This window comes from Quercus robur, chromosome 7 (genome assembly GCF_932294415.1).
Source record: "Quercus robur chromosome 7, dhQueRobu3.1, whole genome shotgun sequence".
In the NCBI taxonomy this organism is placed as follows: Eukaryota; Viridiplantae; Streptophyta; class Magnoliopsida; order Fagales; family Fagaceae; genus Quercus; species Quercus robur.
In genome coordinates, this window is record NC_065540.1 from 2,310,899 (window position 1) to 2,338,674 (window position 27,776).

The following is a 27,776-nucleotide window of genomic DNA, read 5'->3' on the forward strand; positions in this document are numbered from 1 at the left end:
TGCTTTTGTCACCCCAGTTGGCAACTATCATTACAAGGTGATGCCCTTTGGCCTGAAGAATGCCGGGTCGACCTATCAAAGGATGATGACTAGGATGTTTGAGCAACAGATGGGCAAAACCATCGAGGTATATATAGACGACATGGTAGTAAAGAGTAAATTGGTGGCCGACCACATCAGAGACCTCGGCGAAGTGTTTCAAATCCTAAGAAGGTACAAGCTGCGACTGAACGTATCCAAATGCTCATTTGGGGTGGGATCGGGGAAATTCTTGGGCTATATGGTAACCCACCGAGGAATCGAGGTTAACCCTGACCAAATAAGAGCCATTCATAGCATGCAGCCTCCTCGGAATCCCAAAGAGGTCCAGAAGCTTACCGGCATGATAACCGCTTTAAACCATTTCATCTCCCGCTCAGCGGACAGATGCAAACCTTTTTTCCTCCTATTGCACAAGTGGAAAGGTTTCGAGTGGATTGAAGAGTGTGATTTAGCCTTCCAACAGCTCAAGGAATACCTCGCCCAACCACCAATCATGTCCTGTCCCGACGCCGATGAGGTGTTGTACGCATACATCGTAGTCGCCGCTCACGCGGTGAGCCTAGTGCTAATCCGAGAGGACAACAGCACGCAGCGGCCCGTGTATTACGTAAGCAAATCACTACAGGAGGCGGAGACCCGGTACCTCCCCCTCGAAAAGGCAATATTGGCCGTCGTGCAAGCTACGCGGAAGCTCCCCCACTATTTTCAGGCACATACAGTAGTTGTGCTAACCCAACTTCCACTGAAATCAATCCTCCATAGCGCCGACTACACAGGAAGAATAGCTAAATGGGGAACCATCTTGGGCGCCTTCGACATTAGATACATGCCTCGCACCGCCATAAAGGGTCAGGTCCTCGCCGATCTGGTAGCTGAATTCGCGGAGCCCACCTTAGAAGGGGTGGAAGTGTCAGGATCACCGAGTGCCGATAGGAGATTGGTCGGCACGATCTCTCAGCAAGAACACGATAAGTGGAGAGCATACATCGATGGTGCAGCAAACCAAAGGGGCTCCGGGGTGGGACTCGTTCTAATCTCTCCCGAAGGTATAACCTTAGAAAAGTCGTTGAGACTGGGATTCCCGGCAACGAATAACGAAGCCGAGTATGAGGCACTGTTGGAGGGGATGTCTATGATCCGGAAATTGGGTGGGAAATGCGCGAGCATATTCTCAGATTCGAGACTCATAGTGGGGCAAGTAAATGGGGAATTGGAGGCGAAGGATGAAAGAATGCGAGGGTACCTTGCCCGGGCTAAACACCTGCAGGCCTATAACGACGACTTCCGTTTAACGCATATACCCAGAAGTGGGAATACCCACGCTGATTCTCTAGCGACACTGGCCACCTCCTCGGCTCAGCCCCTTCCGCGGGTTATTTTAGTTGAAGACCTCTACCGCCCAACGGAAGATGAGCCCAACGGTATTCGGGTACACAACGTCGGGGAGGGACCAAGCTGGATGGACCCTCTTGTCCGATTCTTAAAGCACGACTCCTTACCGGACGATAAGGTTGAGGCTGACAAAATCAGGAGGAAAGCTCATCGATTCTGGTTGTCCGAGGATTCCAAACTTTACAGACGCTCATTCTCAAGGCCATACTTGCTGTGTGTGCACCCAGGGACTACGGAACTCATCCTGGAGGAGTTGCATGAAGGGATTTGCGGAAGCCATACGGGGGGCCGGTCCCTCTCCCACAGGGCCATGACGCTGGGTTACTGGTGGCCGAGCATGCATAAGGAGGCTCTGGAATATGTGAAGAAGTGTGACCAATGCCAAAGGTTCGCCCCGAATATACATCAGCCGGGCGGAGTACTTAACCCGTTGTCCAGCCCTTGGCCATTCGCACAATAGGGCCTAGACATACTAGGGCCGTTCCCCAAAGCTACCGGGAACAAGAAGTTTCTTCTCGTCGGCACCGATTATTTCACGAAATGGGTCGAAGTTGAAGTGCTGGCAAACATTAGGGATGTCGATGTCAAGAAGTTTATCTGGAAAAATATTGTCACCAGGTTCGGAACCCCACACACCCTGATCTCGGACAATGGCCTCCAGTTTGACAGCAAGGCCTTTAGGGAATATTGCAATGAACTGGGGATTGTCAACCGATACTCCACACCAGCCTACCCGCAGAGTAACAGACAGGCGGAAGCCATCACCAAAACCATAGTGAATGGACTGAAGAAGAGGTTGGACGACGCGAAAGGGAGGTGGGTTGAAGAGCTAGCCCATGTCTTGTGGACGTACCGCACCACGCCTCGCAGGTCCACGGGAGAAACCCCCTTTTCGTTGACCTACGGGGTTGAGGCCGTCATACCATTAGAGATAAACTTTCCCTCCCAGAGGACTACTGCATTCAACCCCATTGCTAACGATGGACTTCTGGAAAAAAGCCTGGACCTCCTCGAAGAGAGAAGGGAAAGCGCGATGGTGCACCTAGCTTATTATCAACAAAAGCTCAAACAGGGCTACGATGCCAAGGTGAAGTCGAGGCCCTTGACGCCCAGGGATCTAGTGCTGAGGAAAGTCCTGGGCACCGCGAGGAACCCTGCATGGGGAAAGCTTGGACCAAACTGGGAGGGCCCATACCGTATCACATCCGTGGCCGTCATTGGAGCGTACTTTTTGGAAGACTTGGACGAATGTGTAGTGCCACGTCCGTGGAATGTAAATAACCTGAAAAGGTACTTTTATTAATGAAAGACACTATACTTGATGTCGTGTTACTGTACAACTATTTGGGATAAGTGTTAAACAGAACCCAAGTCCTGCATGGCTCCTCGGACCACAGACTTGGGGTAAATTAACCACACCACGATTCTCAATAAGTGTTAAACAGAACCCAAGTCCTGCACGGTTCCTCGGACCACAGACTTGGGGTAAATTAACCACACCACGATTCTCAATAAGTGTTAAACAGAACCCAAGTCCTGCATGGCTCCTCGGACCACAGACTTGGGGGAAATTAACCACACCACGATTCTCAATAAGTGTTAAACAGAACCCAAGTCCTGCATGGTTCCTCGGACCACAGACTTGGGGGAAATTAACCACACCACGATTCTCAATAAGTGTTAAACAGAACCCAAGTCCTGCATGGCTCCTCGGACCACAGACTTGGGGGAAATTAACCACACCACGATTCTCAATAAGTGTTAAACAGAACCCAAGTCCTGCATGGCTCCTCGGACCACAGACTTGGGGGAAATTAACCACACCACGATTCTCAATAAGTGTTAAACAGAACCCAAGTCCTGCATGATTCCTCGGACCACAGACTTGGGGGAAATTAACCACACCACGATTCTCAATAAGTGTTAAACAGAACTCAAGTCCTGCATGACTCCTTGGACCACAGACTTGGGGGAAATTAACCACACCACGATTCTCAATAAGTGTTAAACAGAACCCAAGTCCTGCATGGCTCCTCGGACCACAGACTTGAGGGAAATTAACCACACCACGATTCTCAATAAGTGTTAAACAGAACCCAAGTCCTGCATGGCTCCTCGGACTACAGACTTGGGGGAAATTAACCACATCATGATTCTCAATAAGTGTTAAACAGAACCCAAGTCCTGCATGGATTCTCGGACCACAGACTTGGGGGAAATTAACAACACCACGATTCTCAATAAGTGTTAAACAGAACCCAAGTCCTGCATGGCTCCTCGGACCACAGACTTGGGGGAAATTAACCACACCACGATTCTCAATAAATGTTAAATAGAACCCAAGTCCTGCATGGCTCCCCAGACCACAGACTTGGGGGAAATTAACCGTTATGCGATTCTCACTAAGTGTTAAACAGAACCCAAGCCCTGCATGGCTCCTCGGACCACAGACTTGGGGGAAATTAACCACACCACAATTCTCACTAAGTGTTAAATGGAGCCCAAGTCCTGCACGGATTCTCGGCCACGGACTTGGGAGAATTCAGCTTCGTAGCCGTTTTTGCCTAATTATGAATTATCGCTATTCTAACGTACTCATTCATTTATACTTAACTTTCAGCAGTAAATGACAAAACCAATATCCATTCATGATGAAAACAAAATAGAATAAAGCAACGATATCTGAAATGAAATAACTTTTGTCATTTAATCTTCAAAGTAGCTTGGTTCACAAACATTAGGAATACTAAACAAAACGAAGCACAAAAAGCAAAACAAATGAATTCCTATACTACGTTCCTAAGAGCCCTGAGTCAGAGCAGGCTGATCATCCACTGCTGGGTTCTCCGGGGCAATCTCCTGGGCTTGTGCAAGGATCTCGCTGATGCGAAGACTGTCCTCGGGTGACTGGCCCTGCGTGGCTTGCTCCGTACCCCCAGCCTCGGGAACAGAGGAGTCTGTTGGAAGAGGCTCAGTGGAGGCAACCTCGTCAGGAACCTCGCGTATGTCCTCTGGGAAAAAGATGTTCTCAGCCTTCCTGAGATCAGAATCTGCTGGGACGGCTGCCCGATCCAGGGCTACACCCCAGGACATGGTGACGTATTCCCTACAGACGGTGGCAACTTCCTCGACCAGTCTAACCTCAGTGTCGTGGACTCCACGTTCATATGAAGCCGCCACGGCCTTCTCGGCAGCTTCCCTGGACAAGCGAGCTTCCTCCTTGGTCCTTGCAAGCTCAGCCTTAAGCTCTGAAACCGCTTACTGCTCCGCTGTCAACTTCTCCTCAGAGTGGCGGAGCTGTATGCGCAGCTCGTCACCTTGCTTTTCAGCATTTTTGAGGCCAGCTTCTGCACTCGCATTAGCCTTCTTCACCTCCTTTAGTTCATTACTCTGACGATCAAAATCTCGTTTGAGATCGCCAGCGGCCCTCTCAGCTGTAGAACGGGACTGAGCCTCCCTATGCATGTCCTCATGAGCCTTCTTGGCCCACTCCTCAGCAACATAAATTTGTTGAGTGACCTGCGCTCGGACGGAAATGAAAACACTATTAAAACATGACGATAAGAGGGTACACAGTATAGAGACAAGATAGAAGATTCCACTTACCATGGCCATGTCCTTCTTCAGTGACATGAAAAATTCTGGCTGACGAGTCTTCTTGAGACCCTCCATATCACGGGGCAAGAGAAGAGGCTGTTGCAGGGCCTCGGCCAAGAATGATACTTGCTCTCGTTGGGATTCCCATAGGGTCGCATCCCAGGGGATTGGGGCGCCGTCTAACTCAATCCGAGGAGACCATGTTCGTTGTCCCCTAAGAATGGCCGCCTCGTCTCGGCTATCAGTGGACTTGGTCCTCTTCTCTCGGGGCTCTTTCGTCTCCTTGCCCTTCTTTTTAGGCCCGGCCTTTTCATGGGCAATCTCTCCCTCCTCCGTCTCTTCTACAGGCCTTTTTCGCCTTAAGTTAGGCATAGGCTGCAGCGCCGCATCCGACGAGGGAGGGAGAGGAGGAACGAGAGCTTTAGGGGCAGTCTGTCCCTTCGAGACGTCCTTAGAGGTCTGCCCCTTGGACCTGTTAGATAGAAGGCCCCTGAGGCCAGTCCTTGGCTGCAGATCCATTCCTTCTTCTTCTTCTGTGTCTTCGCTGATATCAGGTTGTGCGATGACTAAACCAGTACCAGGAGCCGCTGAGGCGCGGTCTAAATCAGCGTCAGAGTCCGAGAGCTCTACTACCCTGACCGACGCCTCTCCTTCCTCGGTAAATTGAAACTGGTCTATTTGATCCTCTAAGGATGAATGCGAAGAACCAGCCTCCTCCTCCGGGATAACTACTGGGGGAAAGGCGTGTTGGGGAGGTAACTGAATAGAAGGCAAGTCTGTTGCAGCGAGGAACCCTGGTACGGATACGTCAATGCGTGCCAATCTCGGACTGCCAGCCCTTATAGCTTGTCCGGCTTCCACCGGGGATCAAGTGAGGGGAACGTAGTCTAAAATCAAAGGAGCCGACCGTAGTTGTCCGTCCTCGCTAATGAAAATCTCGGACCTCAGGAGGTAATTTAGAGCCTGGATGTTAACCAAGCTCAGCCGAGGGGATGTTCGCTCCTTGTCTGCAAAGGCCGTTAAAAGGTTTATGTTAGTCCGAGGAGGCATGCATCTAAACCAACAAGTTTAAAATAAAAAGAAAAAAGGGGGGAGAGGAGCTCAAAACTAAGGTCCTCCCCACGGAATCTAATTCTATGACACCCCACCTGGCGTTCCCGCCCTAGTCGGACAGTGAGGGCCGTCATGCCATGGTTCGGAGACGATCAAATGGTCGTCCTTCAAGCCTTTGCTGAACTTTGGAAGGCAAGATATCAACCTCACTTCGTCAGTCCTGGACTTTAGGTAGTATGAGTCGCCGAGATTATGGCATTCATAAAGATGAACCACGTCGTGCCATGAAAGGCCGAGGTTCATCTGATCATTTAGGGCGTCGGCACACCCCAGGATCCGGAACAGGTTCGCGGTGCATTGATGGGGGGCCAATCTATGACCACGTAGGTAATCCCTAGTTATTCTCCCCATTGGAATCGCCATTCCTCTTTCCACGAAGGCTATCATTGGAATTGCGACTTCCCCTGTTTTCCTCTTGAACAAAATGTCCTCCTGATGGCAATACTCTAAACCTACCTCCGGTGGAATAAGATACTTCGCCCTGAAGCCCGCCATACCGGCCGGAGAATCTACCATTTTCTCAAGCCTACCCATCCCCTCTAATCCTAAAACAACTTGAAGGCAGTTTGATTAATGGAGAATAACGAAGAAGAAGCACGCACTTACGGGTAAGAAGCTCGACGGAGTCTTCAAGAGAATGGCGGCGAAAGTGAGAACGGACTGAAGGAGAAGGCTCTGAGACATTCTGGATACTAGAGTGTTCGTCAAAAGTGAGGGACGAACGCCTTCAAAACCTTTTATACTCAGAAGAAGTTGAACAGACATACTTACGTCTAGAGCAAGTGAAACGCTGTCCACCGTAGATTCGGTCTCCAACCATTGGATTGGATGAGTATAAAACCCCAAAAGCTGCAATTACTTTCCCCCGGGTCATTAAACGCCCTCAGCATTAATGAGGCACGTAAGGGCATACCCCCCCCCCCTTACACGTGTGAAGCAGGAATCCACCATGAACTGTCCAATGGGTATCAAAATCCCGTCTTTCCTCCTCGGACCCAGAAGAAAAGCCGGAATTTTGAGGGGCTATTATGGGGGTAAAGTTCGCCAGTCTACGTTGGGCCATAGTACTTGTACTAAGCCCAACCACAATAAGAAGCGAAGACACGGGCAGAGGACCCCCCAGCCCAATCATGTTGGGCCGGGCTTGCTTATGGGCGTCCGAGGAGGAGTACCTCCTCGGACGCACCAAATGGGAGTCCGATTCACACCCTTTACATGGCGAAAGGTCATCCAATATCAAGGAAGAGTGCATGACGTTCCGGGGGGGGGGGGGCAACCACAACTGCCGCATTAAATGCAAATGAGCTACTTTTCCAGCTGCATTAATGTGGAAAGGACAGGAGAACAGAATTATCTTGGCCAGTGCAACTCACAGAAAAGGAGGAGGATGTCCTATGGGACAGGCACTCAAGTAGAGGCCTAGATGATTAACAAGTGTAGGGTCATTATCGTAGGAAGGATGCTATATAAGAGAAGAAAATCCCCATGGCCAGGGGATCGCGGAAAAGAGGAAGAGAAAGCAAAGAGAAAGAGAAAAGGAATTGGAGTAACAAAGCAGAAGATACAGCCCCACGGACTGTTATCCTAGGAAGCTTAGAGGAATATCCCCACGTCCAAATGGTTGCATGGCTTGTTCATAACTATTTTCACTCTGTCAAGACCTAGTTCTGTAACCTACTCTTTACAAATTCATTGTTAAGGGACTTTTGGGCCAGAATCGCTTGCCTGTTGGGCCTGAGCCCCAAAAACAGCCCCTACAAAACTCTTTAAGAATAAATTAAGAATAAATAATTTATGACACATAGCGTAAAATTGGAAGTCTAATTTGAATTTTTCTCAACTTCACCTATTATTATTATTATTATTATTATTATTATTATATATAGACTCCTAAAAGAACTAGAATTATGAATTTGACAATGGAGCTCAGTTCATTATTATCTAAATAGAATAGGACAATACTATCAATAAAATTAAAAAAAAGACAATGATATGTATGAATGTGGACAGGGCCGGCTCAACAGGTGATGTAATTAATGCAATCGTCTAAAGCTCTCAAATAAAAGAAGGCCCCACTTGTAAAAAAAAAAATTATATATAATATATTTATTTATATATTTTAATTAAAAAAATTTAAGCCCTTTTATTGATCAATAAAATGCATTAAAAAAGCCCCATTGTATCCTAAAATGCAAAAGATTAAAATAGAAAAAATAAAAATAGTCAAACTTCTGCTAACCAAATTAAATTTTAGGAGACAAATTTATTAATTCATTCTTAAAATATGCTAAAATCAAAATTAATAACAGACAAATTCATTAATTGTCTTAAAATATGCTAAAATAGAGATTATAAATTTCAAAAAAAAAAAAAAAAAAAAAAAAAAAAAAAAAAAAAACCTCTCATCTCTCTATCTCTCTGCCTCTCCATCTATATTCTTACGATCTCACCTTTCTTTTCATCATCTTCATCTTGAATCCTTGATTCTTGATCTTTTTCCATAAACTCAGTCGTCTGGCTTGAAATTTTTCTTTGTTGATTCCAGCATACCAGTCGGCAGTCACCAAAGGTATTCTTCTTCAACTCTTCCCCTCTTTCTTTTTGTCTTTCCAAAAATGAAGACTCAAAAATTCTTCTATTTATTTAACTTAAATTATATATATTTTTAGTTTTTTTCACACTTTCATTGCAGTCTGCACAATTGTTTGATGGGATGGGACACGTTTGTCACTTTTTTGCTGTGGTAGCTTTTCTGCCCTAAGCCCCTGTTTGGACCCTTCTCTGCCATGAATTGATAGAGTGATAGGACACGTTTTTTCTTTAAAACTTAGCCATTGGATTGGATGATAGGAGTAGTGGAGTACAGGCTGGCCGGTTACTCACCTTTTTTTTTTCTTTTCTTTTTTTTTTTTTAAATCTGACACAGTGACATTTTATCTATTATTATAAATTATTATATCAATTAATAATTTGATGTGTATCATATCAATTCATTTGTATTATAGTGACATTAGTTTATTAAACCATGTATTAAATTAATTTTTATTTGTGCAGGTTTAAACTTTAAAGTGGTCACGGCTTTAGAAAAATTACAATAACCAGGTTCTATTGTTCTATACTTTAAATTTTATTTTTAGTTAAATTATCATTTTTAATTATAAAATTGTGTTTTATTTATCTATAAATATTTTCTTATCATAAATGTCTTATGTATACTAGAAAATATTTATCCGGATATGAAAAACTTCTAAAAAAGAGAAAAATTGAAAAACTAATTGAATCTCAAAAAGAATTTATGGATAAATTTGTTACTAGTGTTAAAAAAAACACAATAGAAAGTTTGGGTGAAAATATTACAAATGAACAAGAAACTTATCAAAAAGAACAAGGTCCTATTTAAAATTTTTGCATAAGGCCCCAAAAGTCGTTGAGCCGGCCCTGAATTTGGAAGTACTAATTGGTCTAAACGCATCTGGAAAATAATCACCAACCAGACTATTATGTATACCTAGCTAGCCAGAAGGTTCATCATAGTAAATAATTTTCCATGGCAGAAGAACTCATGAGTCACACATGTATAAGCCGTCAAATAGGACTGTGAAAGTTTCCAGAGATAAATAAACGAGAAATGACTGCAATGCATTTAATTAATAGAAGACTCAAAAAGTCCATAAATCTGATATCACACAGCTTCTAAGGGTTCACATCAAAAATGGGATGGAAGCAAATTGAGGCAATCTCAATGAGTCAAACGCAAGCACAGTAGATAAAGTCCAGGAAGCCAACACAATGCACACAGAAGATAAAGTCCATTAAATTGGGTGACTAAAGTTTTACTTTCTATTGCGAGGTTCACGCATTGGTATGTGTACTTTATTTACATGGTCATACCCATACGTAGAATGACAGGGTTGAATTGGAAATGGTCCTGCATGGTTTATAAAACCGAGTAGATTTTGTCTTGCATGGGGTTTTACTTTTACTGTTATACTCAGTAAAATACTCATATTTATATAAAGTTTTATAAAAATATTTTATTTTGACTAACTCTTATGGACTCTATAAAATATATTTTACCTATATTATTTATAAAAAGATTTCCCTCTTTGAATCGGATTTTTATGTGATTTAGAAATATCTTTAAATCTTATTTTTAATAAAGAAAAAACTTGAGGACAACCTAGTAAAAATATATCTCCAACTCCTTTTAAAATACCTACAAAATTGGACACTCTCCTACTAATTCATGTATTAAAAAAAAAACTATCCAAAATTTTTTTTTAAAAAAAAGAAAAACTATGACACTAGACAAGAAAAAGAAAAAAAAAAAAAAAAAAAAAGCCTCATTGGATGTGCAAAATACGTGTGATGAGGCTAGTATACAATAAGAAAATTATCAAATCAGCATTCTTTATTTCTGTTTTCTACTATTTGTATTAAACATCCAAATATTCTTTTTTTTTTTAAATTTAAAAAAAAAAAGTCCTTATCTATCATGAACTTTCTAATTTCTATAACTGAGATTATTAGACCCTAATGACAATATAAGTTGTACTTGCGTATGTGTATATATGTATCTTCAGTTTTAAATAAACAAAAATCAAATCATTTTAAATTATAAAAGTATAACACAATAAATAATGTAATAAACCTAATTATATTTTAAAACATTCTAATTTAAAGCTTAAAACCTTAAAAGTTTTAAGGCTCAAAAAGTCCATAAATCTGATATCACACAGCTTCTAAGGGTTTATATCAAAAATGGGATAGAAGCAAATTAAGGCAATCTCAATGAGTCAAACACGAGCATTGTAATAAGTCATGGTGGTTGATGGTCCAGGAAGCCAACACAATGCACACAGAAGAAAAAGTCCATTAATTGGGTGACTAAAGCATCTCCAGCAGTGCATGCATACCCAAAATATTAGCTATAATAGAGAATGTGAGCAAAAAAACCAACTCCAGCGGATTATGCATACCCAAATTTTTTTTTGGCTTATGAAAAGTAGCCCATCTAGTCTGATGGGCTATTGTTCATTAGCTATTGAATTTCTTGAATAAAATATTATACCAACTACTTTTTATATTAATTCTTTCTCTCTCCTCCAAATTTCTTTTTCTCTGTCATTCACTCCGTTGCTTCTTTTTTTTTTTTTTTCCTCTCATTCTCTCATTCACTTTGTTGCCGTTGCTTCTTTTTTTTCTCATAAACCAAATGAAATCAGAAAAATAAAAGAAAAAAAAATAAAAAAGAGAAAAGAGAGAGACCTATTCATGAGCAAAAGAATTAATCCAATCACAAAACAAAATCCAATTCTTAAAATAAAGTTGAATCAAAACAAGCAAATATGAAAAAAAAAAAAAAAAAAAAAAAAAAAAAAAAAAAAAGAAAAGAAAAGAAAGAACAAGCCGATCTGACCCAGCGGTGGTGGAGATGCTACAGCGGCTGGAGGAAGACAAGCCGATCTCTCTCTCTCTCTCTCTCTCTCTTTGATGTGAAGCAAAGAGATGCTGGAATGTTCTTGATGAGGTGAAAAAGAAAATAAAAAGAAGGGGGCTGGACACTTGTGTGGAGGAGAAAAACAAGAAAAAGAAAAAAGAAAAAATGAAAGGAAACGTGGATGAAAATGAAATGGTTGGAAGAAAAATAATAAAAAAATCCTAATTGAAAAATATTACCACAATATTTTTACAATATTTTCACAATAAATTTTAAGTAACAGATTGTTATTAATTAATATTGGCGAGTAAAAACAATTTCAGTAGTGGGTTCAAATTAGAACTAGTAACAACTTTCCACATAAATTTTGTTGTGAAAGTATTACGAAAAATGTTGTAAACATAACACTTCTCATTGAAAAATATAGTTGTTAAAAAAAGAATAAACGGTGATTAAAAAAAGAATAAACAATGAATGAAGAAATAATATTTAAATGAGATATAGAATGGGATAGAGAATCTGTTAGAAATGTATTTGAAAAAGTGGGTAGGTAAAAGCTAAATATCACTATTCATTCTCCAAACAGTACAAAAATTTGCTGAAGCTGCTGGAGATGCTCTAAGTGGCTGTTTGGTAACGTTGTTTGTATTTTTTTGGAAATACATGTGAGTGAAAAAGTGTGTGAAAATACGTGTAATATTATTTAAAAACTGAAAAGTGCTGCTTAAACTACCATACCAAATGGCCACTAAAGTTTTATTTTCTATTGCTAGGTTAATGCATTGGTATTAGTACTTTATTTACATGGTCATACCCATTAGTAGAATCAAGGGCAGAGCTACACTTAGCAATGAGGGGGGGGGGGGGGGGGGGATGGCCCCCCTAAAATTTTTAAAAAACTTCATAATAATGTATGCATAATTTGCAATTGTTTAAAATATTAGACCTTAAAATCAATATTTGGCCCCTCCAAAAAATAAGAGCTGGCCCTGCAAAAAAGAATTGAGCAACTAATTGTTGGGTTCCAAAAAATAGTTGATAAGAACAACAAACTATCCACCTTGTAACAAAAATAGTTGTTAATTTCAAATTTTTAGTTTTTTCCTCTCTTAATTGGTAGTTTCGGTTGTTAGGTTCAAAAAGTAAGTTTTTAATAAAATAAATTTTCTCTTAGAGTTATCTTATTTTATTTGGGACTAAGTCTTTTTGTTGTTTTTGTGAAGTTTCAAATTGTTTGTCAATACTTAATTAGTTAGTCACAAAAAAAAAAAAAAAAAAAAAAAAAAAAAAAAAAAAACCTACACTGAGGATATGTGACATTAGGGAGCGACAATACTTAAAAAGAAATTTTCTATTGTTAAGTTTCCCATTGTTTTTCAGTGATTTATTTAGAGTAAAAATGTTGAATGAAAAAAAAATAGAGGATAATTTTATGTTAGGGGTAAAAATGTAGTTGTGCAAATGTATTTATATATGAATATGCGCCCCCCCCCCCAAAAAACTAAAATTTATGGCTATGCCCTGCGTAGAATGATAGGGTTGAATTGGAAATGGTCCTGCATGGTTTATAAAACTGAGTAGATTTTGTCTTGCTTGGGGTTTTACTCTTACTGTTATGTTCAGTAAAATACTAATATTTATATAAAGTTTTATAAAAATATTATAGTTTGACTAACTCTTATAGACTCTATAAAGTATATTTTTCCTATACTATTTATAAAATGATTTTTCTCTTTGGATCAGACTTTTTTGTGATTTAAAAAATCTCTAAACCTTACATTAAATAAGAAAAAAACTTGAGAACAACCCAGTAAAAATATATCTCAAACTTCTTTTAAAATACTTACAAAATAAGACACTTTTCTACTAATTCATGTATTAAAAAAAAAAAAAAAACTATCCAATTTTTTTTTAAAAGAAAAATTATGACACTAGACAAAAAAAAAAAAAAAAAAAGACTCATTGCATGCGCAAAGCATGTGTGATGAGGCTAGTATACAATAAGAAAATGATCAAATCAGCATTCTTTATTTCTATTTTCTACTATTTGTATTAAACATCCAAATATTATTTTTTTTATTAAAAAAAAAAAAAAGTCCTTATCTATCATGAACTTTCTAATTTCTATAACTGAGATTATTAGACCCTAATGACAATATAAGTTGTACTTGCGTATGTTTATGTATGTATCTTCAGTTTTAAATAAACAAAAATCAAATCATTTTAAATTATCAAAGTATAACACAATAAATAATGTAATAAACCTTATATTTTAAAACATTCTAATTTAAAGCTTAAAGCCTTAAAAGTTTTAAAGTATTTCAATTATCCCCCCCCCCCCCCACCCCAACAATCAAGGTCGCCCCAACCTAATTTGGGGCATAAGGCAAAAGATTTATGTGGGGCCTTTTATATGTATATATTAATTAAATAAAATTATTTAATGTTAATCAAATTGAGGTTAATTTGATGAATTAAATACATAATTTAATGAATAATACTAATTAAAACTAAGGTTAATTTCATATAGAGAATTGAATATAATAGTTGAAACATAAATTTAACAAAAAGAAAAAAATTTAAAAAGAAAATTAATTTATCTTGGATATGTGACGATACATAGTTAATTACATTTATAATCTAATGTATAATATATGATATTAATTGATGTGTGGCTTTGTAGTAGATTAGTTTACAGATATGAAAGTTTCAAACTATTAAGGAAGATTAATCATCATTGATGATCTAACATATTTGTAAATTTTTTTTAAAGCCTCGTTAGGAAAAAAAAAATGCTAAAGTTACTACAATACGTTCACAATATAATATGACAATAATAGTGGTTTATGAACTTCAATAATGTAATTGATGAATATTTAAAATATTTTTTTGTGATTGATAACATGTCAATTTATAAATTTATAGTAAAATTTATAATATCCCTAACATCACTAATAATTAAAAGTGCACAATTATTTGAAAAAATTCATATTTTTTATAAAATTTTGGACATTTTACAACAGAATAGGGGCCTTTTTTTGTAAAGGGTAAATATTTTTTGTTGTGGGGGCTTAGGCCTGGGCCTAAGTTGCCTAGGCGTTGGGCCGGCCCTGCCCACAATGCATGATTAACTAAAAGTAACAGAAAACCGAATAAACTGTAGTTTAGACTTATCTCGGTACTACAAGACTCGTCACATGAGTAACAAATGATATTTTGCTACCAAAATGTCATGTCTGATTTGCATGGAACTATGGAAGGATATGTTGTGTCTATATAGATTCTTAGTTACAAACTTATACGCATACAAGGTCAAATAGTTAACTGGTAGATTAGCGGACTAAAAATTCCCATTTCAATAGATCAACAAATCTGACTAATTTCAATTTTTATAATAAAAAATAAAAACAATCTGATTCCACCTTGTCAAAATAAATAAATAAATAAAAATATGATTCTTGACAAACGCACGACTAATTTGTATGATCAGCAATTCAGTATCCATTTTATAGATTAATTGACATGGGCTAACATTAATATGCAATTATGAATTAATAATATATATCATGCATGATGCATAATTATCCACCCAGACAATGACGGAGTTAGGATTTTGATTTAGGGGACAAGATTAAGATAAAATTAATTTAAAAAATTATAAATATAAAAAAATTAATGTGTTTACACGATTTTCCTGGCCCAACTCGTGTTGATTAGGCCTTGGCCCAAAGCGCAACCCACAATAATTATTTGTAGAGAATGGGTTAAAGAACTTGGCCTCAGTGAAACTAGCAGGTCTAATGCATGTAGTGTACTGTTTGCAGAAAGAAAATAAGAAACTAAAGAAGGATTCCTCAAATCTGATTTTATTTCTTTTCCTTTTTTCTGATACCGTTCTCCCGTCCCCTTCTTTGAGGGACTCCACTACATTATATATTTTTCTTCTTTTCATCCCAGCCTTACACGTGTTAATCATCCAAGCATCCACTCGAGCACCTGTCCCATCAGACGCCCTCATCAGACCCTTTGTGAGTTGCAGAGACCAAGGCGGTACTGTTCAGAAGTCTTTTCCTCATTAATGCTGCCAAGAGGGTGGTTGGGGCGCAATTAATGTGGTGGTAGCCTTCCGTGAGATATTTTGAATTTAATTCGTTTTATATGTTGGGAAGACGAGCTGAAATGGCTGAGCAGAGTTTCTCGTCTGGGCTTCGCGATGTCCGAGGAGGAATTACTTCTCGGACAGGTTTCCTTCGAGCTGCTGGGATTGGGTAATGCTGCATACGAGGCTTTTCCTCGGACAGGACTCTCCTCGGACGGGCCTGAGTCTGGAATAGCCCATCATTTTTGGGCCGGCCCCCACAATTAAGTTATTAAAAAAAATACTTGATTAACATAGAAAAATTATAATATAAATGTGAGTTATATTTTTTTCTTTTAATGCTTGGTTTCAAAAAAACATTTTTGAGCCTAGTGTTTGTAGTAATTAGTATAATCATTATTATGTTTAAGATATTTCATAATTTAAACTAACTATAAACGTATATTTCAAACAAGTAAAAAAGAAAACCATTAAATAGTAATTAATTCTTCTAAAAAATAGTAATTAATATATGAAGTTAAAAATTAATCAAAGTATAAGATATTGAAAAAAATCTTATGAATACTTAAAAGTAAAGTTGATCACACAAAGATTTAAAAAAGAAAAAAAGAAAAAAAAGAGAAGAAGTAGAGTTGAAAAATAAAATAACTTAGAAGTTAACAGTATGATCAAATATTGAAAACTTCTAAAATAGTATATGTATGCCTTGATTTCTTAAAGACGTTAGATGTTTTTATTATGAATTAATCTAAATACTCAAATAAACGTAGAAATCCAATCAAAATTAAAGAATTATTTGTACAATAAAGTGAGCCATAATACAAATTTAAAATTGGCAGTTCATGTAGTAATCATATAGAGACCAGTGGATATAAACTTTGTCTCACATGAAACTGGAAGAAAACAAAAATTAGTAGGTGCTAAAAAATAAAATACAACAACTACAATCATAACCTTATCATGAAGCCTCAAATAGAAAACAAAAATTAGTAGGTGCTAAAAAATAAAATACAATAGCTACAATAATAACCTTATCATGAAGCCTCAAATAGAAAACAAAAATTAGTAGGTGCTAAAAAATAAAATACAACAGCTACAATCATAACCTTATCATGAAGCCTCAAATAGAAAACAAAAATTAGTAGGTGCTAAAAAATAAAATACAACAGCTACAATAATAACCTTATCATGAAGCCTCAAATAGAAAACAAAAATTAGTAGGTGCTAAAAAATAAAATACAACAGCTACAATCATAACCTTATCATGAAGCCTCAAATAGAAAACAAAAATTAGTAGGTGCTAAAAAATAAAATACAACAACTACAATAATAACCTTATCATGAAGCCTCAAATTGAAGACTTTTTTCTTTCTTTTTTTTAAAGTAGGTTTTTCGCATGATAGATCTTCACTGTAATTAATAAAATACAACCCACATGCCAATTTTTTTATTCGACATGAATATATCAAGCATATCTCAAACAATGCATCATCATCACATGCTTAAACTTCCTCATAGAAGTTACTTCTTCCTTGTTTTCTTTTGGAGCAACGTAGTCAATTATGAAGCGCTATCGAATATTTTTTTGGTTCTAGCTTGAGTCAGCAAAATTAAAAAAACTAGTCGCTAAATCCGTGCGATGCACGGGAAACCTATTTTGTATAAAGATGAAACATTCAATTACTTAATAAAAAATAGAAATCAAACTTAAGTTTAAAATAAAATGAAGAATTAAATCTTAAATATCTTCAACTATCCATAAAATGTATGAAACATAAAATCTTAAGGTAGTTATTCATTGCCTTACCATATACTGTCGTGTATGTACTACAATGACCAATCACCACTTACCAAGAGATGCAAATAAAACATTTGCTTTGACTTCATCACCGAATTGCAGAAAAAGAGCAGCACAATACGAACACACTACAGATTAAATAATTCCCAGCCAAGCAATAAACTGTAAGAGACAAAAAGGCTTTAACCTCATATAATATATTATAAGCCAACTATATTTCAAAACCAAACGTTTCTCAAAAAAGAAAAAAAAAAAATTTTCAAAACCAAACAATGCAGCGCAGGCACAATACGCACAGACCAGCAAATATATAGACCAATGCTCAGTCAAACAAAGATTCAAGAAGACAAATATCTTAATATAATATAATTTAATTAATCCCACCACTACTTTCAAGCATCAAAACAACTTTATACAATGGTTGGAAAATATCTCAAACACAGTGCAAACACAGCAAATATGACAAAAACTCATAGATAGTTCATTGAAGCATTTCATCAAAGACATAATTTGCATTCCACAAACGAAAATAGAAATAGAAAATAAAGACAAACCCAAAACAAATATTTCAGTCATTTAGCAATATTCAACAATACCCACAAAAGGAAAATTCCAAAACCTGCTTCAGAGGCTACGTTAGATTGCTCATAGCTTCCTCGATGACATCGGCGGCATCTGAGTTTTGGGTTTTCTGGTTTTGATTTTGGGGAAGGAGAGGGTTTTTGCTCATAGCTTCCTCGATGACACCGGCAGCATTTGAGTTTTGGGTTTTTGGGTTTTGATTTTGGGGAAGGAGAGGGTTTTGATTTTCGGGGAAGGAGAGGGTTGCAGAGTTTTGGGTTTTTGGGTTTTGATTTTGGGGAAGGAGAGGGTTTTTGCTCATAGCTTCCTCGATGACACCGGTAGCATTTGAGTTTTGGGTTTTTGGGTTTTGATTTTGGGGAAGGAGAGGGTTGCATGAAAGAATCTGAAAAGAGAGTGGAGGGCATCGGGTATTTTGGGAGAAAAAAAGAGTACCAGATTTAGAAAAAATATATATATATATTACCGGTAGCAGTTTAGGCGGCCTGATGTTGATGAGCGACTGGCTTGCCGGTGGATGATAGTCTGACACTCCGATGATCCTTTCTCAATCTCCTTTTTTCTGTCTCTGTTCTGAGGAAGAAGATGTTTTGGTGAAAGAAAGGGGAGCGCATCGTGAAAGAGAAGGCAGAGCATCGGGGTTTTAGAAAGGTTTTATTATATTTTTATTTTTATTTTTTAATATTATGCTGATGTGAAAAATTGTGGGAGCTTCAAAAGTTTCAGTTATATATATATATATATATATATATATAAATGAATAGAGGTACGGAGTTTCAATTAAGTGTACGTATCAATTTTTTTAAATTTGGTTCTGGATTGAGTCAGCAAAATTAAAAAATGAATAGAGGTACGGAGTTTCAATTAAGTGTACGTATCAATTTTTAAAAAAAAAGTTTGAGAGGAACCCAATAGTTTTAAAAAGGCAAGTCCTCTTCTCGCAACATCACCGCCAGAGCATGAGAAAAGTCTATCTCATCACAAAGTCTGTACCAGCACATCTCCAGAAAATAATCACGAATAGACTGAATCAATTGTGCAATTTAAGGTCACCAATGCCATAAATGAGAATTTTCAAATCTCATTGCACACACTGAGAGAGAGAGAAAAGATGAAGAAAAGTTGGTAACTATAAGGTGGTAACGGCACAATGAAAGTGAAACTCAATGCCAAGAGCCAACCCCGTTGACCTCCACCTGCCAGTCACTACTTTGCAAATCCCAAAAGCCCACTACTTTCAATTTATATATATATATATATATATATATATATATATATATATATTTATATAATTCTATACAAAGGGCCTCTGTGTTCTAATGCTTGCAATGAGAAGAAGGAAGAAAACAAAGAAATGGATCTTGGAGAGATTGATTTCAATTTAGCACTTAGCAGGAAACAATAAAGCCTTTTCACAGCAGAATTCTTTTTTGGGTCTTTCAAAAGAGGAAAACATAAATGAACACTTACACTAGCTGGTTGAAAAGAAGCTCATTAGAATTTGTGACGATGGTGATGTTGCAGAAAAAAAGGGAAGGAAAGTGGTAAAGAAGATGGGATTGACTTGCTTTTATTTTTTAGCCATTGGATCATTTTCTTGCCAGGTGTCATTCATCAAAATAAAAACTGGAGAAAAATGGAGGGTTTAAACAGCAGGGGAGCCAAACCCATTGAATGTGTGTAAAGTGTAAAGTACTTGATAGAACAATAATCTAGCCTAAAATATATTTAATCAATAAGTCCTCCCTTCCTTCGTACAGTATGCATGGTTCTTGGATCGAAATGGAAACTTTTATATATATATATATATATATATATATATATATATATATATATATATATATGTGGGGCTAGAAGACTTATGACCCGGCCCACTTCCCGTTAGGACCCAGGGCCCGTGCCGAGGAGTGTAGTTGCCGAGGATGAGTGGCGAAAGACCGAATGGCCTAGAAATGCAGCTGAGGACGACCCTGTCCTCGGCATCCTAAGACTTCAAGGGGAAGGGCAGCATGTCGTCAAAGGCGGCCTCTGAAACGCCCCCAGAAGATAAGGCGAGTAGAATGGGACCTACATAGGGGTACGGAGTGGGAGCGGTTCAAGGAAAAGACGTCACCTCCGCATTGAATGCGCTCACAAACGTCCTGGCCATATTAATAGGAAAAGACTCCTGAACAGTGTGGTTTCGGTTATTGCAACTAACAGCAAGTAGGGGGAGGCGACTGATGGGACAGGTACTCGAGTAGGTACCTGCCTGATCAACAGATGGAGGGTCAAGATCAACCGAGAAAGACTATATAATGTAAAGGCTTATGCACCAAAAGGGGGTTAGGAAAAAAGGCCAAGAACCAGAGCCTCCCAGACCGTGTTGAGGAGAAAGACTCCTCGAGCGAACATGGTTTACTTTTGTATGAATACCATGACTAACCACCGTTCGGTGACCAAGGCCTAGCCCTTCAAGCCCACGCTCTACAAATTATATTATTTGGGCCTTTTAACGTACGAACCCAAGACTGGTTTTGGGATCGTTACAAATTGAGTCCTTACAATTGGCGTCGTCTGTGGGAAAGGCTTATGCGTTGGCACAGGCGGTGGATCGAGAAAGTCCCTCCACCATTTCCAACGGCCCGTTGTTGTGCCCTAACCTAAAGTTCCACTAGGGGCTGCGCTTCGAAGCACCAGTGGCACGGGCAGTTCTTGGGGCCTCCAACGTCAGATCAACGTCCCACACCTTGGCCGAGGGGCTGGTCCCCCCAAACTACTTAATGAAAATATCTAAGTTTTGGACAGAACCAAGGTATTGCATGGTCCTCGGACTCAAACCTATGGAGAAACCAACTATTTAATGAAAATATCTAAGTTTTGGACAGAACTAAGGTATTGTATGGTCCTCAGACTCAAACCTATGGGGAAACTAACTACTTAATGAAAATATCTAAGTTTTGGACAGAACTAAGGTATTGCACGGTCCTCGGACTCAAACCTATGGGGAAACCAACTACTTAATGAAAATATCTAAGTTTTGGACAGAACCAAGGTATTGTATGGTCCTCAAACTCAAACCTATGGGGAAACCAACTACTTAATGAAAATATCTAAGTTTTGGACAGAACCAAGATATTGCATGGTCCTCGGACTCAAACCTATGGGGAAACCAACTACTTAATGAAAATATCTAAGTTTTGGACATATCCAAGGTATTGCATGGTCCTCGGACTCAAACCTATGGGGAAACCAAGTACTTGAAGAAAATATCTAAGTTTTGGACAGAACCAAGGTATTGTATGGTCTTCGGACTCAAACCTATGGAGAAACCAACTACTTAATGAAAATACCTAAGTTTTGGACAGAACCAAGGTATTGCATGGTCCTCGGACTCAAACCTATGGGGAAACCAACTACTTAATGAAAATATCTAAGTTTTGGACATATCCAAGGTATTGCATGGTCCTCGGACTCAAACCTATGGGGAAACCAAGTACTTGAAGAAAATATCTAAGTTTTGGACAGAACCAAGGTATTGTATGGTCTTCGGACTCAAACCTATGGAGAAACCAACTACTTAATGAAAATACCTAAGTTTTGGACAGAACCAAGGTATTGCATGGTCCTCGGACTCAAACCTATGGGGAAACCAACTACTTAATGAAAATATCTAAGTTTTGGACAAAACCAAGGTATTGCATGGTCCTCGGACTCAAACCTATGGGGAAACCAACTACTTGAAGAAAATATCTAAGTTTTGGACAGAACCAAGGTATTGTATGGTCCTCAGACTTAAACCTATGGGGAAACCAACTACTTAATGAAAATATCTAAGTTTTGGACAGAACCAAGGTATTGCATGGTCCTCGAACTCAAACTTATGGGGAAACCAACTACTTAATGAAAATATCTAAGTTTTGGATAGAACCAAGGTATTGCATGGTCCTCGGACTCGAACCTATGGAGAAACCAACTACTTAAAGGAGATCTAGATACCAGGCTCGGCCTAACAATATGCATGACATCTCGGATGATGCCTATATCTCCTTAGAGGTGTGTTCAGGCACAAATTCAACGTCCTATGGGCGCGGGTAAGTTAGAATTCCGGGATATGATCCCAAATACATCATATGCACTACCATTCATACATGTTAAGATAACCAATTCAAAAATCAAGAAATCCGCAACAATAGTAAGCATCAGCAAGGGCAACTAACATACAATTTAAAGGAAGAAAAGAATTTTATATATGTGGCTAATAAGTTCAAACTGTAGTCAAACTATAAAATTTTCAAAACAAAAGGGAAACTAGTTAAAACGTTGAACTGGAAACAAATACGAAGATTGGCCAGGGCTACTACTTCTTCAATGTCGTTTTGTCCACGTCCTCGGAAGGCAGAGCAAGACTAGCCTCGAGGCTCTGGGAGACATCCCATTCTTGGGAAGGCTGAGCAGGGTCGGTTTCGATGCCCTTGGAGATCTCAGTAAGGGGAATTACTTGTAGGGGCTAAACAAGAATGGCTGGCTACTCGGCATTAGGGGTCAGAGCGCTGACCGTAGGCTCGACACCCTCTTTGGGTATCTCGGGATTCATACCTCCAGGTACTTCTGTCGCATCATGAGGCTCTCCTCCTTCAATCAACTCGCTAGGAGGGACGATGACCTGTGCAGCTTCTGACTAAGTAACCCTTGCCTCGTGTTGATCGCTCATAGCCTCGGAGCTGGCGGAGGCAGTCTCACGGATGGCTGGAGGATAAAATATGCTCTCCGCCTTCGACAAGTCAGACGAAGCATCCACCCTAGCTCGTTTTAAGGCCTCTTCCCAAACCTGGGAGTAGTATAGTCTGCATACTCCAGGAATTTGAGCTTTAAGGGAGGCTTGGGTTTCAGCCATCCCCATCTCGTAACCCTCCTCTTCGGCTTTGTCCCTAGCAGCTTCGGCCTTGTTTCGGGCAAACTCCACCACGCCCTTAGCATTCTCGGCCATGATCAGTTTCTTCTTTAAATCACTGATCTGCTCCTTGGCTATCTGCAATTGCTCCTCGACATCAAGTAGGCGCTTTGTCTGCTCCTCGGCCTGCTTTTGGGCACCAGTTAAACCTGCCATGGCACTATCCCTATCTCGGGTAGCCTCCTTTAAGTTCTCCCTAACCTTTGCGAGGTCAGCCTCGGAAGTTTTGAAGGTCCGCAAAGCATCTATGCGCTTGGTGTGCTCATCCTCGGCAGCCTTACTTTGCCCCTTCACTTGATCCTCCATCCTATAGGTGGCCTGAATAGCCTGCCAATTGAGACAAATATATTATGAATGAAAATCTAGGAGCCAGAATTGACAGAGGCCTGATGTCATCAAAACCCTCCTATCCGGCCGAGGATCCGGACAGCAGGATTTTGAGGGGCTATTGTGGGGCCAAAAGACTTATGACCCGGTCCACTTCTAGTCAGGACCCAGGGCTCGTGCTGAGGAGTGTAGTTGCCGAGGACGAGTGGTGAAAGACCGAATGGCCTAGAAATGCAGCCGAGGACGACCCTGTTCTCTGCATCCTAAGACTTCAAGGGGAAGGGCAGCATGTTGTCAAAGGCGGCCTCCGAAGTGCCCCCAGAAGATAAGGCGAGTAGAATGAGACCTACATAGGGGTACGGAGTGGGAGTGGTTCAAGGAAAAGACGTCACCTCCGCATTGAATGCACCCACAAATGTCCTGGTCATATTAATGGGAAAAGACTCCTGAATAGTATGGCTTCGGTTATTACAACTAACAGCAAGTAGGGGGAGGCAGCTGATGGGACAGGTACTCGAGTAGGTACCTGCCTGATCAACAGATGGAGGGTCAGGATCAATCGAGAAAGGCTATATAATGTAAAGGCTTATGCGCCAAAAGGGGGCTGGGAAAAAAGGCCAAGAACCAGAGCCTCCCAGACCGTATCGAGGAGAAAGACTCCTCGAGCGAACATGGTTTACTTTTGTATGAACACCATGACTAACCTCCGTTCGATGACCAAGGCCTAGCCCTTCAAGCCCACGCTTTACAAATTATATTGTTTCGACCTTTTAATGTACGAACCCAAGACTGGTTTTAGGATCGTTACAAATTGAGACCTTACAATATATATATATATATATATATATATATATATATATATATATGATATAGGTTCAAATTACACTTGATATAACTCTATAAAAGTTATACATTTTTTAGACCGTAGATTTAAAAAATATATATAATGATTAGAAAATCACTCCAATTAATGTCATCTTTAAAATTAATTGCTATCCAAATTAGCTAACCTAGCTAATTAATTTTAGAGAGTATTATACCATGGGAAATGCTAACGGATGCCCTTAGGGAACAGGTTAACAATCTATTTAAAGAAAGTTTTTATGGGAAAAGAAAAAAAAAATGTTTTAACAGCTTTTTTCATTACCAGCTTGCTTATAGACTTCAGAATCATGCTTTTGACATGACGGTACCAGACATAGTTCAATCCAATGATGCATTGCTGATTCAAGTTGATCCAAGAATAACACCCATGTGTACGTTTGTTCCGTGACAACTTAACAGAGACCAGATGACTACTCTCTTTCTAGAATCATGGATTACGAGATATTAGATGCTTCATCAGGCAACTAAACCGATTTAGTCAAATGATCCTTTCCTTATCAGGAAAGCAAATGGTGAGGTGGAGACAAGATTCTTGACGACCCCCCCCCAGAGAAGAAAGATGTAACGGTCTTTCCAACACAAATTGCTATGCTTCAACCAGTGTCATATGTTTGTGAAAGTGGTCTTAAAATCAAGACATTTCGAGAAGATGGAAAGCCTTGCTATGAAGGTAAATCACCTTCTGGTCACATATGGTGGGATATTTGTGATTGTGCTGATTGCCAAGAAGAAGAAGCTTTTGAAGAAGATCATTCAAAACAAAAGAAAAAATCTTCCCAGATAATACTCAAAGAAAGATATGATGCAAGAGATCCAGAAGTTGATCTCCTTGGAGAATCTTCTGGAAAATTTGATTATTATGTTTTTTATCCTAGAACTAGAAAGCAAAAAACCCCTCCTTCCCCTCCATGCAAGAAAGACCATAATCAAACCTCTAAACCTCCTTTGATCCCATACTACCAAAAAGTCCTTACCCAAATATCAAAATACTGATCCTTTTCTACTAGACAAACCTAAACATAGAAGCCTTTACCTTGTTATATGTTTGACCAGCCTCAACCTCCTATTCACAGAATTTTCCTTCTCTTGAAAGTTTTGAACATCCCCAAACCAACACAAAACACGTTTGGAAAATTAAAATTCCTGTTGGAACCAAGAGACAGGTTTCTTCAACTGAAGCAGCTTTAAACTGGCAAGCCACAAAACCAAGCCCTTTCCAAGATTCTTAATAATCAACAAAGGATAGCTGAGGTAGTTACTCATACTTTCCCATCCTCCAATTCTCTTATTTAAGATTTAAAGAAGAAGATCAAGATGGTTGAACAAGAATTGGCAACAATTGCTTCCACAGTCAAAGATTTGTCTATTTCTTTTCCTTTTATTGGGCAAAAGGGAAAAAAAAAAAAAAGTTGCTGACACAACTTCAATCCTTGGAAGGATCACAGAAAGAAGCCATCTAAACTTTCCCAATGCATGTCTATATGCCTTACCAGCCTCGACAATCACTATACAAAGTCCTGGCTATACCTTTATCCTCTCCATTTTCACCAACTTTTCCCTACCAAAACCTCCAACCATTAGTCATGATACATCCTGATCATAACCCTTTTAAACCAAGTGGAATATTCCCTAGCATAACATATTCAGCTCCGTCTTAACCAGAACCTCAAGCTAAGTCACAAAATGAACCTTTTCCTAAAGAAAAGAACAAAGAACCATTATACCAACCCTCAGATCCCACTGTTGGTGCCTCTTGAAGACCTCCAGATATGAACATGTTGGCTATGGATAAAACTTGGATAGACGGAAATGGACCAATGCGATGATCATGGAACAAAACATAGGCAGAGCTATTTTCGTTAATAATAATATCTTCTTAGATTATTTACATTCCACGGGCGAGGTACAGTTTTTTCATCTAAGTCTTCTAGGTAATAAGCACCTGTTCCGGCCACAGATGCGATGCGATATGGTCCCTCCCAGTTGGGTCCCAGCTTGCCCTAGGAAGGGTTCTTAGCGCTGCCGAGAATCTTCCTCATTACGAGGTCGCCTGGACTTAAATGTCGCAGCTTTACATTAGCGTCATATCCCCGCTTTAGCTTCTGATGATAATAGGCCATATGGATCATCGCTTTTTCCCTTTTTTCCTCAGCTAAGTCTAGACTTCTCCCCAATAACTCGTCATTGTTTTCTGGGGTAAAAGTGCTAGACCTCAATGTGGGGAAGCTGTTCTCGATTGGGAGTACAGCTTCGGCCCCATAAGTCATTGAAAAGGGAGTTTCGCCCGTTGACCATCGCAGCGTCATTCGATAGGTCCATAAAACATGCGGGAGCTCTTCCACACATCTCCCCTTTGCATCATCCAATCTTTTTTTCAGACCGCTTACTATGACTTTGTTCACGGCCTCGGCTTGCCCATTTCCTTGGAGGTAGGCAGGAGTGGAATATCGATTGGTGATGCCAAATTCGTTGCAGTATTCCCTGAAGTTCTTACTATCAAATTGAAGACCGTTGTCCGAGATGAGGGTGTGAGGAGTTCCAAAGCGCATAATAATGTTTTTCCAAATGAATTTCTTGGCATCCACGTCCTTGATGTTGGCCAAAGGTTCAGCCTCTACCCACTTGGTGAAATAGTCGGTGCCGACTATTATGTATCGCTTATTCCCTGTTGCTTTAGGGAAAGGACCGACAATATCAAGACCCCATTGAGTAAACGGCCAAGGGCTGGAGAGGGGGTTAAGGATTCCTCCAGGTTGGTGGATATTTGGGGCGAATCTCTGGCATTGATCACACTTCTTTGTATATTCTTGGGCATCTCTCTGCATATTCGGCCACCAATATCCCTGGGTGAGTGCCCTGTGCGCCAACGATCTTCCTCCTATGTGACTCCCACAAATTCCCTCGTGTAGCTCTTTAAGTAGGGACTCGGACCCCTCTGGGTGTATACACAATAGGTACGGTCCAGAATAGGAACGCCAATATAGCTTGTGGTCTTCCGACAACCAAAACCGAGGAGCATTCCTTCGTATCTTCTTGGCCTCTAGTTTTCCCTCTGGTAATGTATCATCTTTGAGGAAGTTCATTATAGGATCCATCCAACTTGGACTCTTTCTAACCTAATGGACCTGAGTTGGGTCTCTTCTAATTGAACTCGCTTGGACTAGATCCTCAACAAGGATCATTCGCGATAGATCATGCGCTGAAGACGTGGCAAGAGTGGCCAGCGAATCTGCATGTGTGTTCCCACTTCTGGAAACATGTGTCAGATTGAAGGATTCAAAGTCTGACTGCAGGCGTTTGACTCGTCCGAGATACTCTTGCATTCTAGCATCTCTAGCTTCTAACTCACCCATCACTTGACCAACGACCAATTTGGAGTCCGAGAACGCTTCCATTGCCCTTCCATCCAATTTTTGAACCATCATCATTCCTTGAAGTAAGGCTTCATACTCGACCTCGTTGTTCGTGGTCGAGAACCCGAGCCTTAGCGATTTTTCAATGGCAATACCTTCGGGCGATATTAGAACTAGCCTAATTCCAGATCCTCTTTGGTTGGCCGCGCCATCCA

General features: G+C 39.6%; 1 protein-coding gene across 2 annotated transcripts in view; it reads left to right on the top strand.

Annotated features, from left to right (window-relative positions):
- LOC126691692 (exocyst complex component EXO70H1-like) overlaps nucleotides 1-27,776 on the top strand; it is a 197,056-nt gene that overhangs the window by 105,814 nt on the left and 63,466 nt on the right. The gene's annotated exons all lie outside the window — the stretch shown is intronic.